The sequence below is a fragment of the Chenopodium album genome, chromosome 12, assembly GCF_948465745.1.
Source record: "Chenopodium album chromosome 12, dcCheAlbu1.1, whole genome shotgun sequence".
Taxonomy (NCBI): Eukaryota; Viridiplantae; Streptophyta; class Magnoliopsida; order Caryophyllales; family Amaranthaceae; genus Chenopodium; species Chenopodium album.
This window is the reverse complement of record NC_137845.1, coordinates 46605498-46622257: the sequence shown is the minus strand read 5'-3', so window position 1 is coordinate 46622257 and position 16760 is coordinate 46605498.

The following is a 16760-nucleotide window of genomic DNA, read 5'->3' as shown; positions in this document are numbered from 1 at the left end:
CGCAATCAGGATATGTGTTCTGTCTAAATGGAGGAGCGTTTAGTTGGAAGAGTGCCAAGCAGAGCACAACTGCAGTATCTACAAATGAAGCCGAATACTTGGCAGCTGCTGAAGCGGCTAAGGAGGCTGTTTAGATTCGTAAGTTCGTTGGTGAACTTGATGTTGTACCCTCTATCAAGGGCCCAATAGCCCTCTATTGTGACAACAATGGAGCTATTGCTCAGGCCAGAGAGCCAAGGGAACATCTGAAGATCAAACATGTCAAGTAGCGATTTCAGATGATAAGAGAATGGAAATCAGAGGGTGAAATCAGAATTTGTAAAGTTGGAACGGATGACAATGTAGCCGATCCACTTACTAAACCTTGCCTCAAGTGAAGCACAACAAGCACGTTGAGGCAATGGGAATCAGGCACGTTGGAGATTGGCTTTGATTTCCTTGTTTAGTGTTTTAATTAATTTTTTGAACATTTTAATGTAAGACACTAAGAAAAACCATTCAAGTTTTAGAGTAATTTAAATTTCATGCAATTTTATCACTCTGTTAGCTATTTAATTGTGGATTAGGATTAAATAATGAGTCCATTCGATTCTGAGAATATTCAATAGGGTATCAAGACCAGTCTTGATAAGGAAACACCTATTTAGTGAACATTGAATATTATAATCGAAAATTATCCCTAATCGAGGTCATTTAAACGATGGACGATTAATGACCACTTGAGATCAGTGTGTAGTTTGATTTATAGCACCGTTTCTTGTGCTACAAGGACATGATTGTCATAAATCATTTGCACAGGTATTGATTTAGAACCATACTGGATCGACCTATGAGAATACTTTAAGAGATTTAAAAATCGTCATAAGTATACTTCTCATTATGGCTATCGGAACCTATTTCCTCGACCATGAGTATTGTGAGTTCTCTTGTTTGAGTACTAGTCCGTTTTGATGTTAGTCAAACGTCTGCCGTAAAAGGGGATTATAACAGCAACACTCGGGCGGCTAGGTCCTCTCGGTAAGAGAAGCTACATTACAAGACTGGGAGTGTCCCCCTACTAAAAATAGGGAAGATGTCTTTGTTGTTTATAAGGCCTCTCGAAGAGCAAGACTGTGAAAATGCATGGTCGTGCTCGAATGGATTTCAGAAATCATCTGCTTATTGACAGTCGGACTCGAATATCGAGAAACACTTCTGGACGTAATAAGGACGACGAATAAATCATACCTTCTAGTTCATGAAGAGACATTAAGCGACATAGGAAAAAGGCTATACACTAAAAGCACACTTGTCCGGAAAAACAAGTGGGAGATTGATAGGAATGGTGTCCTTCAAATAAGTGTATTATTCCGATAGAGGGTTCAGAATTATTAAAACGCTAATTATTCAATGAGGTCAAGTGATCAGAATGCCTAGGTGGAGGCCGCTTCCGATCAGTAATATTAATGAGTAATTAATATTACAGCTTAATCTTGACTGAACCCTTCGGGTCACACCCAAGCAACTAACGAACCGACACGGAGATTTAATTCGGAAAGAATTAATGAGTCGCTCGAGTAATTAATATTTAGACGTCGGAAATTCGAGCTTGGAGCGTCGAAACCGAACGTCTGAAGGCGAGTCGAAATAATAAAAGACGAGACGGTAAAATCACTAATTAATCAATCATTTACCGAAATACCCCTAGGATCGGAATGCCTCGAGCAAACCGAAGCCTAGGGGCATTTGGTATAGCCAAGGTGGCTAGCAAGCGCACCAAGCCGAGCCTAGGTGGGCCGTAAGCCTCGAGCATAGTGCTAGCTGCGCCAGTTGGGCCGAGGCAGCAGCCGTAAGCCAAGGCCAGCAGCTAGTTGGGCCGAGGCAGCAGCCGCAAGCCGCAAGCCGCGCCAAGGCCAGCAGCCCACCCCAGCTGCTTTGGTGCCCTATGAGGTGCCACGTGGCAACGCCTCATTGGTGGTTTGATTATGTAAGTGGCCGGCTATTAGGGAGGTGCTTGGGGATCAAGTTTGGTCCTCTCCCTTCCTTGTGGTCCTTACCTAATCCTTCTCCTAAATGTGCCACTTGTTGATTAATTAGTTGTTGGATATTTAATTTTATTTTTGATTTAAAAATAAAGAAAGAATATTGATTTTACCAACTCTCCCACATTGATGGGAGAAGGATTTCACTCATGATTTTCCTTATAAATACCTGTAGACACCCAAATGTGTCTCCCCAAAACCAAACCCAGTGATAAATACCTTTCATGTCATTTGATTATCGAACGAAGCGAAAGTTTGAAAAGTCTAGTGATGAGGATGTTTTTATTAAAATATCTCTTCTTTCTGTTTTTGAAAATATTTCTTTTCTCACCCTGTTTTATGAAAACGTGCATTCCATTTTAGTTTGCTCCATGATATGGGTCCAATAAATGGTGTAGTTGGACGGGGCTTGAAAAGATCTTTCCAACGATATATTATAAGACAATTCCGATGAATAATGAGGAAGTTATGGCCAAAATACTAAACTGGGCTCGAACCGGATTTTACCTACGACCCAATGATCATGTAGAGGGTCCAAAGGTTTAATTCTATTCCTACACTAATTAGGATTTAATTAGAAGCTTTTATGATTTTCTAAAAGATCTTAATTATCCTTTTTGAAAAGATAAAATCAAAGAGTTTGAAATAGAATAAAACTTTCCTTTTTTAAGTCCTAATTCTATTCGAATTTAAAGATGTTCAAAGACAGTCAGATATTATTTTTGTGCCTCATAATATTTATCTAATTCTTATATGGTTGGACAGATCTTGAAATTATCTTTCCAATGATATATTATAATATTAATTCCGAGCTATAACGAAAAAGATATGAAAGGATTACGAAACTCTATCCAAAACTGATACCGTCCCACTATTTCGGCCATATCTTTTTATCTACAAAAGATTTTAATCCGATTCTAATTTGGTTCGAAAATAGACTTCACGATATTTCCAACGACATATTATATGACTTATTTGGACTTTTAGATCAAAAGTTATGATAAAAATAAAATTCGCAAAAACTGCTGACCGACGAGTTTTATTTCGATTCGAATTCGGATTCTTTTCTTATTCTTCGACCCTCTTTTTTCCAATAAATAGAGGTCATATCTCCCTTTTTTTAATCATCTACAATCAACAATATTCTCTCTTTTTCTCTCTCTCTCTATTCTTTTTCTAAACCTTCTCTCACAAAATTCCTCAACATTAGTTCTAGACACACCTAGCCAAGTTCGAAGTTGCCTTTGCCCTAGACGTGAAAGGTTTAATATTTCTGAGGGTTTGGTCCCAAATCTCTATTTCAATTATTTAATTTGATTGTTTGTTTTTATTATTTTCCTTGACTTTACTAACATGTGTATTTTGTTATTAGAATGAGATACGAGGCATCCAAGTAAGTACTTTAATTGTTTAATTGATCTTATGATATAGAAATCATGTTAAGATTGTTATTTTGGTTCCTAGTATCATGTTAGGATGCTTTCCTTAGTATGATATTTAGGGTGATTTGCTTATATCAATTATGATTTCTAGGATGCTTCCTATTTTCTTTCCTAATAGCATGTTAGTATCATGTTAGGGCTAAAGCTTTGATTTTTATTGTTTAGTGACATGCTAGGGTTTGTTATTAATCTTGTTAGTATCATGCCTAGGATCTTGCTATTAATATTATGCTTTAACATGATTATGATAATTATGATTATCATGATTGTTATAATGATTATTATTATGATTATTATTATTTTTATTATTATTATGTTGCTTGATATATTTTATTAATGTTATTGCTTGATCACTCCCTCTCTTGCAGGTTTAAAGGGAATTTATATTGTAATCGCGCTTAATAAGATAATTAATAATCTTGTTTAGGGCTAATATGAACATAATTCAAGTGATCGCCAATAATAGTTTTCTTGTGCATTAAATTCAACCAACATAGATAAACAGGTTTAAGGTTAACTTAATGATTGCATGTTAGTCAGAAAGCGCACATGAATACGAGAAGAATAAAGTAGAGGCCTATTTAGGGCAGGTTCAATCTCTTTTAGGTTGGATTTGTACCTCCATCCCCGAACTTCCAGTCTTGGTTTCAGACCTATTGGAGTTGACGATCTCATGGATCGTTAAGGGGTGTAACCTTCACCCTATGAACGGTTTACAAGTTCCTAAAACTTGTTGGCGACTCTTTTGCTCTACCTTCCTTCCCTTTGGACGCCACCATGCTTAAGTGTATGATCACAGTGGGGCTCAAGTGTGGGATGCTTGAAATATTCCTTACAATACCCAAGTTGGGGTATGGGAGAAATCACTTGAGTAAGGTGTTAAAAAAGGCATCTCCATTGAGAAAACCTTTAAATACATATAATTACTCGAGTATTTGGTCGGGCTTGGCTAACCTCTAAGCAATAGACCTAGTCGGGGTCGAGTTGCGGGTGGATACAGTAGGAGGTTTTCGCCTGTGCGAGACTTAAAGCTTTCTCAAGTAAGAGCTCGGGGTACGAGCGAAGCACGCGTTAAAGGTAATTAAGTCTTTCCTTAATTCTTGTTAATTATGTCTTTTGATTATATTAATTGTGAGTGTGATCTTGGCTCGGGTTTTATTCTGCGATGAGTCAAACTCATCAAAACCCAACATGTCTGGGCCAACCGGGAGATCGAGGGGGGGCCAGCTCAAACTGCAGGAGGAGGAGAGAAAGAGCAGGGACTATAATGAGCTCAAGTAAACTCTACTTTACCTCCGCCTGAGCAGACAGGAGAGGAGGACCCGGCTGCTCTGCAAGTTTAAGTTCATTATCTTTTATTCGGCTTGTAAGCCGTTTGCATTTCCAGCCTATGGGCCGAGTATTTGAGTGTGATGAAGCAACAATTTTTAATTCTTTGTTTTGACCCAGATGGTTATCCGGTCAACATTTCCTCCCGGCTCTTGTGGCCGGGTTTTATTTATGAACATACCGACTGAGTCAGTTTTTCTTCAAATTTTGTTTCAGTTTCTGCGTTTGAATTTTGCATACATATATACACTTGAATTTTTGCCTAACTCTTTGAGAGCATGCGGCCGATGATAACCCGGCTGCACTAACCTACCGGTTTGAACTTTGCTTATACATGAGTATTTGCCTAACTCTTTAAGAGCATGCGGTAAATAATAAACCGGCTGTACTTGCCCCTGGGCGGCTATGTGGTTGGTTTCCAAGCTTGATGGTTGATTGACTTGGGAACTTTTGATACTTTAAGGAGTATGAGATGTTCCTAAGTTAATCAATCACAGTAGTGATTGCCCCAAACCAAGTACACAGCCGTCCAAGCACACAAGAGAGTAGCCGTCAGCCCAGGCAACGAAATTGTTAAAACTTCCTTTTCTCCGCCTGGGGTATTTGCTTTCCAATTATTCCTAATGTCCTTTTTCCCCATTGGGAGGACTTGCATAATTTCGAAGGATAACCTAAGTTAGAACTTCGTCGGTAACCGGCTAACATCCTTGGACATCCGGTCTTGGTAAACTTAGTCGTTCTTCAGATTATACTGGTCAGACGGCTATGAGTTGACCAATTAGGTCGTTCAATCTTTGTCGTCTGTGCGTTTGTAGAGCACTGTGTCACCCTGATGGGAGATACCCTCTGCGACGATTCCACCCGGATGGGCGTCGCCGGAAGCCATACTCATATTGGAGCAAACGAATTTATAAAATAAGTATCATCCGGCCATTGGCCTCGTGTCTTTTGGACATTGATTGAGCTCTAAGTTTTTAACTTAGTTTAATTTTAATATATGAGTGGGTCCAATGCTAGCCGGATGGCCTCCCAGTTTGCCTTTTCATTGTATAGCATGACTCGTAGAGTCGGCTCATAATGCTCGATGGGAAAGACGGTTTCAGCACCCTATACCATGAGAAATGGGGTTTCACCGGTTGCCCCTTTTTTAGTTGTCCAGATGGCCCATAGGACGTGAATTAACTCTTCAGCCCATAAACCACCGGCTCTTTCTATTTTCTTTTTTATGTCGTCTGAGATGAGTTTGTTGAAGGCTTCAACTTGGTTGTTTTCTTAGGGTCGGCCGACTGATACAAAACAATGTGAGATCCCTTGATCTTCCAACCAAGTCTTGAGCTGAGGCGTTTCAAACTGAGGGCCATTATCAAACACTATAGACATAGGTACCCCAAACCGGGTGATGATGTTCTTCCAAATGAAAGAGATGACATCCTTTGTCTTGATGTTCTTGACCGCCTCTGCCTCCACCCACTTGGTGAAGTAATCCACAACCACCAAAATATATCGCTTTCCGCCTGCCTGGTGTAGGTGTATAAGGACCCAGAATGTCCATGCCCCATTTAGCAAACGAAACTGGGCTGTGGATTGCCGTCAGGTCAGAAGCTGGACAATGGATTAGCTTGCCAAATCTTTGGCACTTGTCGTATTTTTTAACCATCTCCATGGCGTCTAACTTAAGAGTGGGCCAGAAGTAACCCTGCCGACTGGTCTTGACAGCTAGGGATCTGCCACCTATATGAGAGGCGCAGTATCCCGCATGCAGTTCTTCGAGAGCCCCTTTTCTTGGGTAACACACTTCAACAGAGGCTTTAAGAAACCTGCCTTGAAGAGCTCTCCATTTCTTATCTTGAAGTTTGCAGCTCGCTTTTTTAGGGTAGCCGCTTCTTGTGGTGAGTCAGGTAGTGTGCCATCTTGAAGATATGCCCGGATGTCATCCATCCAGGTAAAGCCTCGGTCAAGTACTCCAATGGAATCTTCTTCCGTAATACTTCGTTTTTCCATAACTTCCCAGAAGACAGAGCGAGGCGTATCACAGGAGGTGGACGATGCCAGTTTTGACAGTGCATCCGCCTGATTGTTTTCAGATCTGGGCACTTAACTTAGATAAAATTCTTCAAGTGTCCCAGCTTCAGCTTTGACCGCATGAAGATATTTGATCATTGCCGGATGGGTGGCTTCATAGTTACCATGGTATTGGCTAAAGACCAACTGTGAATCAGAGCAGGCGTCAATTTTTGTTTCCCCTGCTACCTTACACATGCGGATACCGGCTAGTAGGGCTTCATATTCTGCCTTGTTGTTTGAGACCTGGAACCGTAATGCATACTCATATTTTTCCCCCTTAGGAGACTGACAGATTATGCCTGCACCACAGCCGTTCATAGTGGAGCTCCTATTTACATACACTTTCCAAACCTGACCAGGATTGTTCGGAGCAACTGACCTTGTCATTTCGATAATGAAGTTGGCAAATGTCTGATCCTTCACTGCCTTTCTTGGTTCGTGAGTGATTTCAAGACTTTGCATTTCAATAGCCTACTTGAGCATTCTACCGGATGACTCCAAAGTTGTCATTGGCCGCTTGAGAGGTTGGTTTGTGTAGACCACAACCGGATGTGCCAAGAAGTAAGGTTTCAACTTCTTGACAGCCATGTAAAGAGCAAGGCTAAATTTTTCAACCATGGGATACCATAGTTCAGCATTTCTAAGTACATGGCTAATGAAATAGACCGGGAGTTGAATGTCGTCTCTCTTAGCAAGGAGAACAGCACTGAAGGCATGGTCCAAGACGGCTAAGTACATGTAAAGCGTCTCTTTGGGCAGAGGGCTAACAAGCCTTGGCAAAGAGTGTAAATGTTCTTTCAGTTTATGAAAGGCCACCTCAGCATCATCCCCCCATTCAAACCTTAGCTTATCTTTTTTCTGATCGCCTGGAAGAAATAGAGGCACTTGTCATCTGACCGGCTGAGGAACCTTCCCAAAGCCGCCAGACAACCGGCAAGTTTCTGAACTTCCCTTACTGTATGGGGTGACTTCATGTCTATCACCGCATGTATCTTCTCCGGGTTGGCCTCTATCCCCCTTTGATCGATCAGGAATCCGAGAAACTTCCCAAACTCAACACCAAAGACACACTTTTTAGGATTGAGCATGACCTTGTGCCGCCTGAGTGTGGTGAAGGTTTCTCGGAGGTCAGCAAGATGATCCATCTGTTGTTTTTATTTGACTATCATGTCATCAATGTATGCCTCTACATTTCTCCTAATCTGATTAATGAAGACTGTATTAATCATCCGTTGGAAAGTAGCAGGCGCATTTTTCAAGCCAAATGGCATCACAGTATAGCATAATAACCCCTGATCAGTGACGAATGATGTCTTCTCTTGATCTTTTTTCCACAGGGGTATCTAGTGGAAGCCTGAGTAGGCATCCATAAAACTCATCAAGGCATGCCCGGCTATAGAGTCGACCAGGCTGTCGATATTTGGAAGCGGGTAACTGTCCTTTGGACATGCCTTGTTCAAGTCAGTGTAATCTACACACATGCGCCAGGTACCATTCGGCTTCTTTACAAGCACGACGTTTGCAACCTAGTCAGGGAAGTTACATGGCCGAATGAACCCAACGTCTAACAGATTTTTGAGCTCGGCAGCTGCCGCCTAACTTCTCTCCTTGCCGTGATTTCTTTTCTTTTCCCGGATGGGCTTCTTTTTAGAATCCACGGCAAGTTTGTGAACAGCGAGTTCCGGACTGATACCTGACATTTCTTCCACTTCAAAGGCAAAGATGACTTTGAATTCCATCAGCAGAAGGTGTAAGTCTACACCTAACCTTTCAAAGGCAGCCGTCCCCACCTCAACAGTTCGCCCTGGACGGTTGTCGTCTAGAGGAATATCAATATAATCGCCAGCCGGCTGGGGAGACGGAGCTCATCTAACCGTTCCCTGGTCAATGATTGTTATTTCTTCTCTTTCTTCACCTCCACCAGCTGATCAGCTTTTCTTTTCTTTCCGACTGCTGGTGGGGCTGGGTTAGAGTCCTTGACATCATCAAGGTCTATTGGCTCCTTCACATGACCTGCTGCGGCAGCCGTTGGTTTGAAGTCTGAGATGTAACACTCCCTTGCCGTCTTCTGATCCCCGTTCAGGGAGCCAATAGAGCCAACATCCTTTCCATATTTTAACAACATGAGAGCTGGGATGATGACGGCCTTGCACTCATTTAGAATGGGACGGCCTAGTATAATGTTATAAGCGGTCAGCTCCTTAACCACCAAAAACCGGACGATCATATGCCGCCCTTTTCCCTTCTGCCCCAGTCGGATGGGTAAGTCAATTTGTTCGACTGGGTGCACAACCCCTCCCTCGAAACCAACAAGAGGGTGGGAGACGTCTCACAGGTTGTGTAGCTTGTAATCCAGCTTGGACAGACACTTGTAGCTGATGAGGTCAGAGGAGCTACCGGTTTCTATAAGGATCCGACCAACCAGTTGGTTGGTGACCTTACATTCAATGACGACCGGGTCGTCATTCAATCGGCGGTCTTTGCCCCGATCCTTCTCAGTGATGAGGACGTCTGGGAAAGTACCGCTAGCAGATTCCTGTCCATCATCAACAGAATGGATCATCTTCTTCAGATGATCCTTGGTACCCCGGATAGTCAGCGACCACTTGCGAATCCGCCTGCTATGGTGTAGACCGGCTCCTTGTCAGTGTCTGAACTACTAGAAGGTTGGACAGTCTTGGACGACTGCCCTATATTCGTCTTGACAGTCGCTTTGGACTTCAAGACATAAGATTTCAGCACCCCCTTGTCAGCTAGATGGTCCAACGACCGCTTAAGACTATATCAGTCATTGGTGTCATGGCCGACTTCCTCATGAATGTGGAAGTATTTATTTTTGTTCCGTGACTGGACGGAACTCTTCATCGGATTCGGATTCTTAATGGTCAACCGGTCCTTTATCTCCATGAAGATAGAGTAGCAGCCTTTATTAAACTCGTACCTCGGGACGTACGGTTTGAATTCTTTCTTTTTCTTTTTGGACGACTGATTAGATTCATCAACCGCCTAGACTTCTTTTCTCTTTTTTCTCTCTTGAGCTTTCTGAGCCGGTTGAGCGGACCGACTCTGTTTTTATTTGTCAGACATTTTGGAGTCTGACTGATGGTAGGACGAGCATTGGTTGGTGACTTGAATAAAGCTCTCCGCCTCTATCAATGCCTCTTGGAGCGTGAAGACCCTCTTCCGGACAAGGTCAAACTTAAAGTTTGACCCATCCTTTAAACTCTTGAAAAAGTCTGTATAAGCTGCCTCGTTAGATAGCCCTTGTATCTGGATTCTCACCAGATTGAACCGCCTGAAGTAGGAGCGCAATCCTTCTCTCTCTCCCTGCCGTATGGTGCTCAAGTCGAGACTTGTTTTCTTGGCATGGATGTTCATCGAGAAGTTGGAGGCAAACAGGAAGGCAAGCCTCCTAAAGTTATCGAGACATCTAGCTGGCAGGTTGCCAAACCATTGTTAGGCTATGCCCTTCAAGGTAGCCGTGAAGCATCGGCACCACATAGCATCCTCCAACCCCTGCATGTGCATAAGGTTAGTATAGGCCATGAGGTGATCCTCAGGGTTGGTGGTGCCATCATAGGATCCAACCAAGACATTCTTAACCTTAGCCAGTTGTGCCGCCTAGTTTATTTCTTGGTGAACGCAGAGGTTTGTTCACTGAGTCTGAGTAGACGGAGCTACCAGTCCAGGGGCTAGACATTGTGTGCCGCTTGATCTCCGAAGAGGGTCGGCTGCATGAATGGTGGGACATATTGCCCATATGGCATCTGAGGCACATACGGGACTGCCCCAATCATCTAAGGGCTAGTATGGACTGACTTGCCGCCTGTATGGCTCTCATGTAAGGATTTAGAAATCCTTGCGGATGTATTTTTAAAGCTGTCCGGAAAGCTTGATGTAGAGGCTGACTCAGACAGCTGCTGGCTCTGGTTGTGCTCGATGATGTGTCGAGCATCGGAGAAGGTTTTCTTGCTATCATCCGGATGGACAGCTTGGATGACCTTCCTTTGGCCCGTCTAGGGCTGAAGGATCTTAGACCAGTCAATGGCAGGGCTGGCCGCCTTCTCCGTTGGATGTGGAGTAGGCTGCCTGTCTCTGACTGACTTTCTCCTTTCAGCTTGAGGAGTCTTCTTGGCCGACTGACCCTTGCTAGAGCCAGCTATCCTCTTGTTGATCAGGTCCTTGATTTCACCCTTGAAACTTGTCATGAATTTCATGAGTTCATCTCGGGTGACTGGAGCCTAACCCCTTGCCGCCTAGTTGTTCCCAAGCGGTGGTCCAGCAGACTTGTTGGTACCAGCTTCATTGTTGCCCCGTTCTAGCTTATCTCTGGGACGGAGGCGCTTTGAGATGAGTGACCCATCAGGGGCCACATAAGTTTCGACCTCGCAGTCGTTATCTGAATCGTTTTCCGTATGGACCTCCCCATCGACAATAGGCCGGTTGGGTTCAAGTGGCAGTACAGACTCTTGAACCATTTTAGAGGTACTCTCCCCACAGACGGGGCCAAATGTTTTGGGTGTTTTTGTCCCTCGGGAGAATTACAGCTTGAAGACTGGTCCGACGCGCTCTGTACTTGTAAAACACGGAGAATCCGGTTGGTAGGAGCTCCGCCTCCGACGATCAAGTTAGAACGTGTTGGAGAATGTAAAATGTGCGGAAAGGTAAAAGTGAAATCTTCTTGAATTCCGAGATCAGGTGTTTTCTCTAATGTGAGATAATGTAGGGTAGGTTGTAATAAATGAATTATAGATGTCCCCAAAATAGGGGGAATCTCCCTATTTATAGGGTCATTGGTAAATGCGCCCCTGATTAGGTCACTCTAACCTAATTTTGATGGGCTGCGGCGAATGACGGCTTTCTCGGGATTTGGGCCCTGAAGGCCGTCTTTTCTCCTGGGAACGCCACATGTCAAATAGGGATAGGTCCAGTTTGGACTAATCCTGGGCTGACACGTGTCGCTGTCTGGTTAGTCCACGTGGTTTGGGTAAAAATTACCCAAAACATGACATATATCATATGATTTTAAAAAACAAAAACCCAAAAAATAGAAAACCACAATGATGCCAAACGAACCCTAATAATTGAATAATATTCCTAATCCCATTTTATAATTTTAAGCTACAAATCTATAAATATAACTAAACTAATTACCGCTGATGTCATTACTTTCCACATGTCAACTTCTTATAAAAAGTTTTCCCGCCAAAACTAATAATGACACCTGTAGACACAGAAATTTTATAAGTGTCATACATTAAATTAAATAAATTAATTTGGGTTAAATCATGTTAATGATCAATTTTGATTATTTTTGGCCCACCCAAATAATTAATCCGAATTAATCAAACACAATTCGGGTTATAAAATAAATCAAATGGACCAGGTTAAAAGACTTCCAAGTCATTAAATGGGCCAAGCCCAAACCTACTAAGTCCACTCAAGGGGTTCTCATCTTCTATAAATACACCATTCCTCATCAGTTGAGAGGATCTAGAAATCATTATTCCAAGAGCTCATAAAACTCAAACGAAATTCTCTCCGAAGTAAGTCAACAAGCACATCAAACTCGTGCCGACTTGTTCAGATACACTCAAACACATTTGAACGGGATTAAGCTTCATAAGCCCTCGTTCAGGTGTATTCAAACAAAACCCTTGAATACAGGTTGACATCATCAAACGTTACCCTGCGTTCAAAATCAAGTCGATGTCATCAAACGTCAACCTACAGGTGTCACATACGTGTCATCGTCAAGCTACGGAACAGAATCAAAGGACTTAGTTTATTTTGTTATAAACTTTTATACAAAGATTGTACCAAAATTCATACATTAATATAAACTCATTTGTTACTTTATTTCCCGTCTTTATTTATTTACACTCAAAATTTGTGTAAACAAATTTTGGCACGCTCGATGGGACTATCTATGCCTCTCATCTCTGTTTCCGTACGTTCAAAAAAAAAAAAAAAAAAAAACTTGAAATGGCCTCAAAGACCCCCGTCGCCGAAAGGATCTTTGCTACAGCTTAACAAAGGGCTGCTGAGTTGGCTAAAATGCTTAATAGCCAAACTGATGAGGGCGTCGTTACTAGAGGGATGAAGAAAGCTATTGTTGACTCCGCCGCAAGAAGCTTGCATGCCGCGTCAGTCCCAACCAAAGAACGAAAAAGTCAAGCTCGTCTTGCTGCTTATGTGAGGTCTCTCACGTCCTCCACTCACGAATCACATGAGAGTCTTGTGTTTAGTTCATTCAAGCCTGTCATCCACACAAAATCATCTTTAGATCTCTTTTATGAAGGACATGACAATGAGTTTAGTGTGAGCTCACCTGAGCCTACTTTTGTTGCTGTTATGGTGATGCATACTAAGACGGTCGAACAACAAATGGCTGAAATGAGTAGTATCCTTGAATAGCTGAAGAAAGATGGGGAGGAAAAAGATGCTCAAATTAAACAGCAAAATGAACAAATTATTGCTTTGACAAAAAAGCTTGAGAAACAACCTATTGAGACTGAAAGCGATGACAGCTCAAATGGTAGTATTAAATCAACGAAATTAAAGCCAAAGGGGCCACAAAATTCAATCACTGCTGAACAAGTTCAAGCTATGATAGCCAATGCTGTCAAGAGCCAACTTGGAGGGGGAGGTTCGTACAATAGCCGACGTTATGTGAAGCCTTACACTAGGAGAATAGATGAGCTAAAAATGTCATTTAGATACCAACCTCCAAAGTTTCAACTCTTTAATGGAAAGGGTAATCCAAAACAACATGTTGCGCACTTCATAGAGACATGCAACAATGGTGGTACCAGGGGTGACTTGCTGGTTAAACAATTCGTTCGTTCTCTTAAGGGAATCGCTTTTAACTGGTACACCAACTTACAGGGTGAGTCCATTGACAATTGGGATCAAATAGAAATGGAGTTTTTGGGTCAATTCTTTAGCACTGAGCGTATCGTTAACATGACTGGGCTAACCCAAATCGCGCAATAAGAGGAAGAGCCAGTCATTGATTACATCAACCGTTGGCGAGCTCTAAGTTTGGAATGTAAAGATCACCTGACTGAAACCTCTGCCATTGAGATGTGTATTAATGGGATGAGTTGGGAACTACATTACATCCTAGAGGGCATCAAGCCAGGATCGTTTCAAGAGTTGGCGACGAGAACTTATGATATGGAACTCTCGATCGCCTACAACAACAAGAAGAAGGGGCTTTCTTCGGAAGCCAAGAAAGAAAAGGAGTGTTATAAAAACGACAAGTCCTCCAAAAGTTCAACTAAGGAGACGTTATCTGTGACTACCTCTTTTGCACCCATCAAGATTTCAGGGAAGAAGAAAGAATAAAGTAAGGGTTCATCTTCAAGATTTGTCAAGAAAGATAAGCCTACTTTAAAAGAGCTTCAAGCTAAGAAGTACCCTTTTCCAGACTCTGACTTGTCTGGCATGTTAGACAAATTGCTTGAAAACAAAATCATTGAGTTGCCTGAGTCAAAGCACCCTGAGCAGATGAACAAGACATCCGATCCCAATTATTGTCCGTATCATAGGTTGATTAGTCATCCTATTGAAAAGTGTATAACACTTAAGGAGAAAATTATGCAATTGGCGAAGGATGGGACAATCGAATTAGATGTCGACGAGCCAGTGACATTCAATCATGCCACAGTAGCTATTGCACATCATTTCAAGCTCAAACTTTGCAATTCAAAAGTTTGGAGCCAGTGATCATACTTGTGGAGAGTCAACCCATTCGACATGACGTCTCATTCCAGGTTGAACACCATACACATGTTAACTACAAGATGAAGATGATGACGAAGGGTGGACATTAGTGACAAGGAGAAGGCCAAGGAAACAAGTGCATACTCCTAAACCATAGCCTTCATATCGCGATAACTTGTTTGAACTACACTGGCTTGATCTTACGCGATAACTTGTTTATTTAGCAAGTACATAGGCAGCTTGAAAAAAAAAATCGAGTGCAGCCACATAAAAAAAAAATCATCATCATTGTACTATTCCTGGCCCGCAAGAGTATAAACTGTGCACGGCTAAAAAAAACAAATAAAAAAAAAATCTTTACTCCTGGCCCACAAGAGTATAAACTGTGTATGGCAAAACAAAACAAAAAAATTTACTCCTAGCTCACAAGAGTATAAACTGTGAACGACAAAGCAAAATAAGCAACAAAAAAAAGGGTGAAGTGTTTGACATGGCACATGTGTAATGAGTATGCATCAATCTCGTATTGGAATTTTGAGTAAGCCAGTCTTAAGATGTGAAGTTCATAACGACTGGCATACATGATTGACATCTCCGATGGGTTCATAACAAAGAGTCCTGACCCATCGCAACATGGGCGACTCAAGTCTTCAAGTTATCAGACCTGTCTTAAAGACGCCAAGTTCATAATGACTGGCATACATGACTTGACGTCTCCGATGAGTTCATAACAAAGGGTCCTGACTCATCGCGACAAAGGCGACTTCAAATCTTCAAGTCATCCGGCTAGTCTTAAGATGTTAAGTTCATAACGATTGGCATACATGACTTAACATCCCCGATGGGTTCATAACAAAGAGTCCTGACCCATCGCGACATGAGCGGCAACGTATGGCTACCTTGCGAATCTGTCATAAGCACAACATCACAAAGAACAAATATACCATACATGCAAAAAAAAAAAAAAAGTACATATATGATATATACAGGCAGTGTTGCAAGTGACATGAAATTAATACAGTACAACTATTCTAAAGATAGTCGACAATTGCTACATTAAAATAATTGCATCAAATTGCAACTGGGCTTAATGAGCGATTAGTGAATATGCGGTTACGGAAGTATATCAAGATTAATGATCTGCGACAGTACCGCAATACGAGACAAAATTGCAATTTAAAAAAAAGTAAGCAAACAAACTTATTGGACGTGAGTATGTTTGGGTTTCTTGAAGAGGGCGCCCCGGTTTCTCTTCTTGAGAAACAAGTAGCGTTTCTCTAATGGCAAATTTGGAATTTTTGCGCTTTGAGAATTGTAAACTACTACTATTTTTTGCTAACTGTAAATACCACTCAACTTGCTTATGTGGGCCCTGATAAACGGTGTTAACTTCTTGAAAAATTGTCGTTAAATCTCATTTCTGAACATCAATCCAAGCATTGTAATTTGAGGGGTTATCCAGTAGCAAAATCCAAGGACCCGTTAGAAAACTTGAACGAAAGTGAAGTTCAGTTCGTCCCAGATCTCGTTGCTCCCTACCTTCTTCAACCTCCTTAGCCTTTCCGGCGGCTTCGCCGCCAAATAAAACCCTAATAAATAATGGAGAATAGGGCTTGGTTAACCCTTAAGGACAAGGTTTAACTTCCACCTCCATTAAAGATGTGCGTGTATTTTGATTTCCCACTGAAGGTTTTTTATTCCATTGATGGAGGTGAAAGACTGGAGAATGGATAGAGGAAGGGGGTAACTTCGTTAACAGTAGACTTAATGCTTGGCAATTTACAAATTGACATAAACTAGAAAAAGTCGCTCTTACCCTTAACTGTGCGTGGGATAATTCCAAATTTAACCCCGTGAGATACAAACTTTGTTTCTCAATAAGAGAAACTTGGAATTACCCTTTCTTGAAGATTTCTTGAAAACCCAATTACTCCAAAGTCAGGAAACTCCAAATCCTTGTGTTTTTATTGCTGCAAATTCATGGAGTATTAATCATGGTTGACTCATGTTGAATGAGAATTGATTAATTACAATAAGAAAAGCAGAAGTTAGGTATTAATTGCCTATTGTTGTTGACGATTAACTTGCTGCAACAATACTCTAAAATTATCAAGTCCCTTGCGACGACGACGATCGAAAGTGGGAATGTTAGGGAAAATTCTTAAAGACTGTAAAA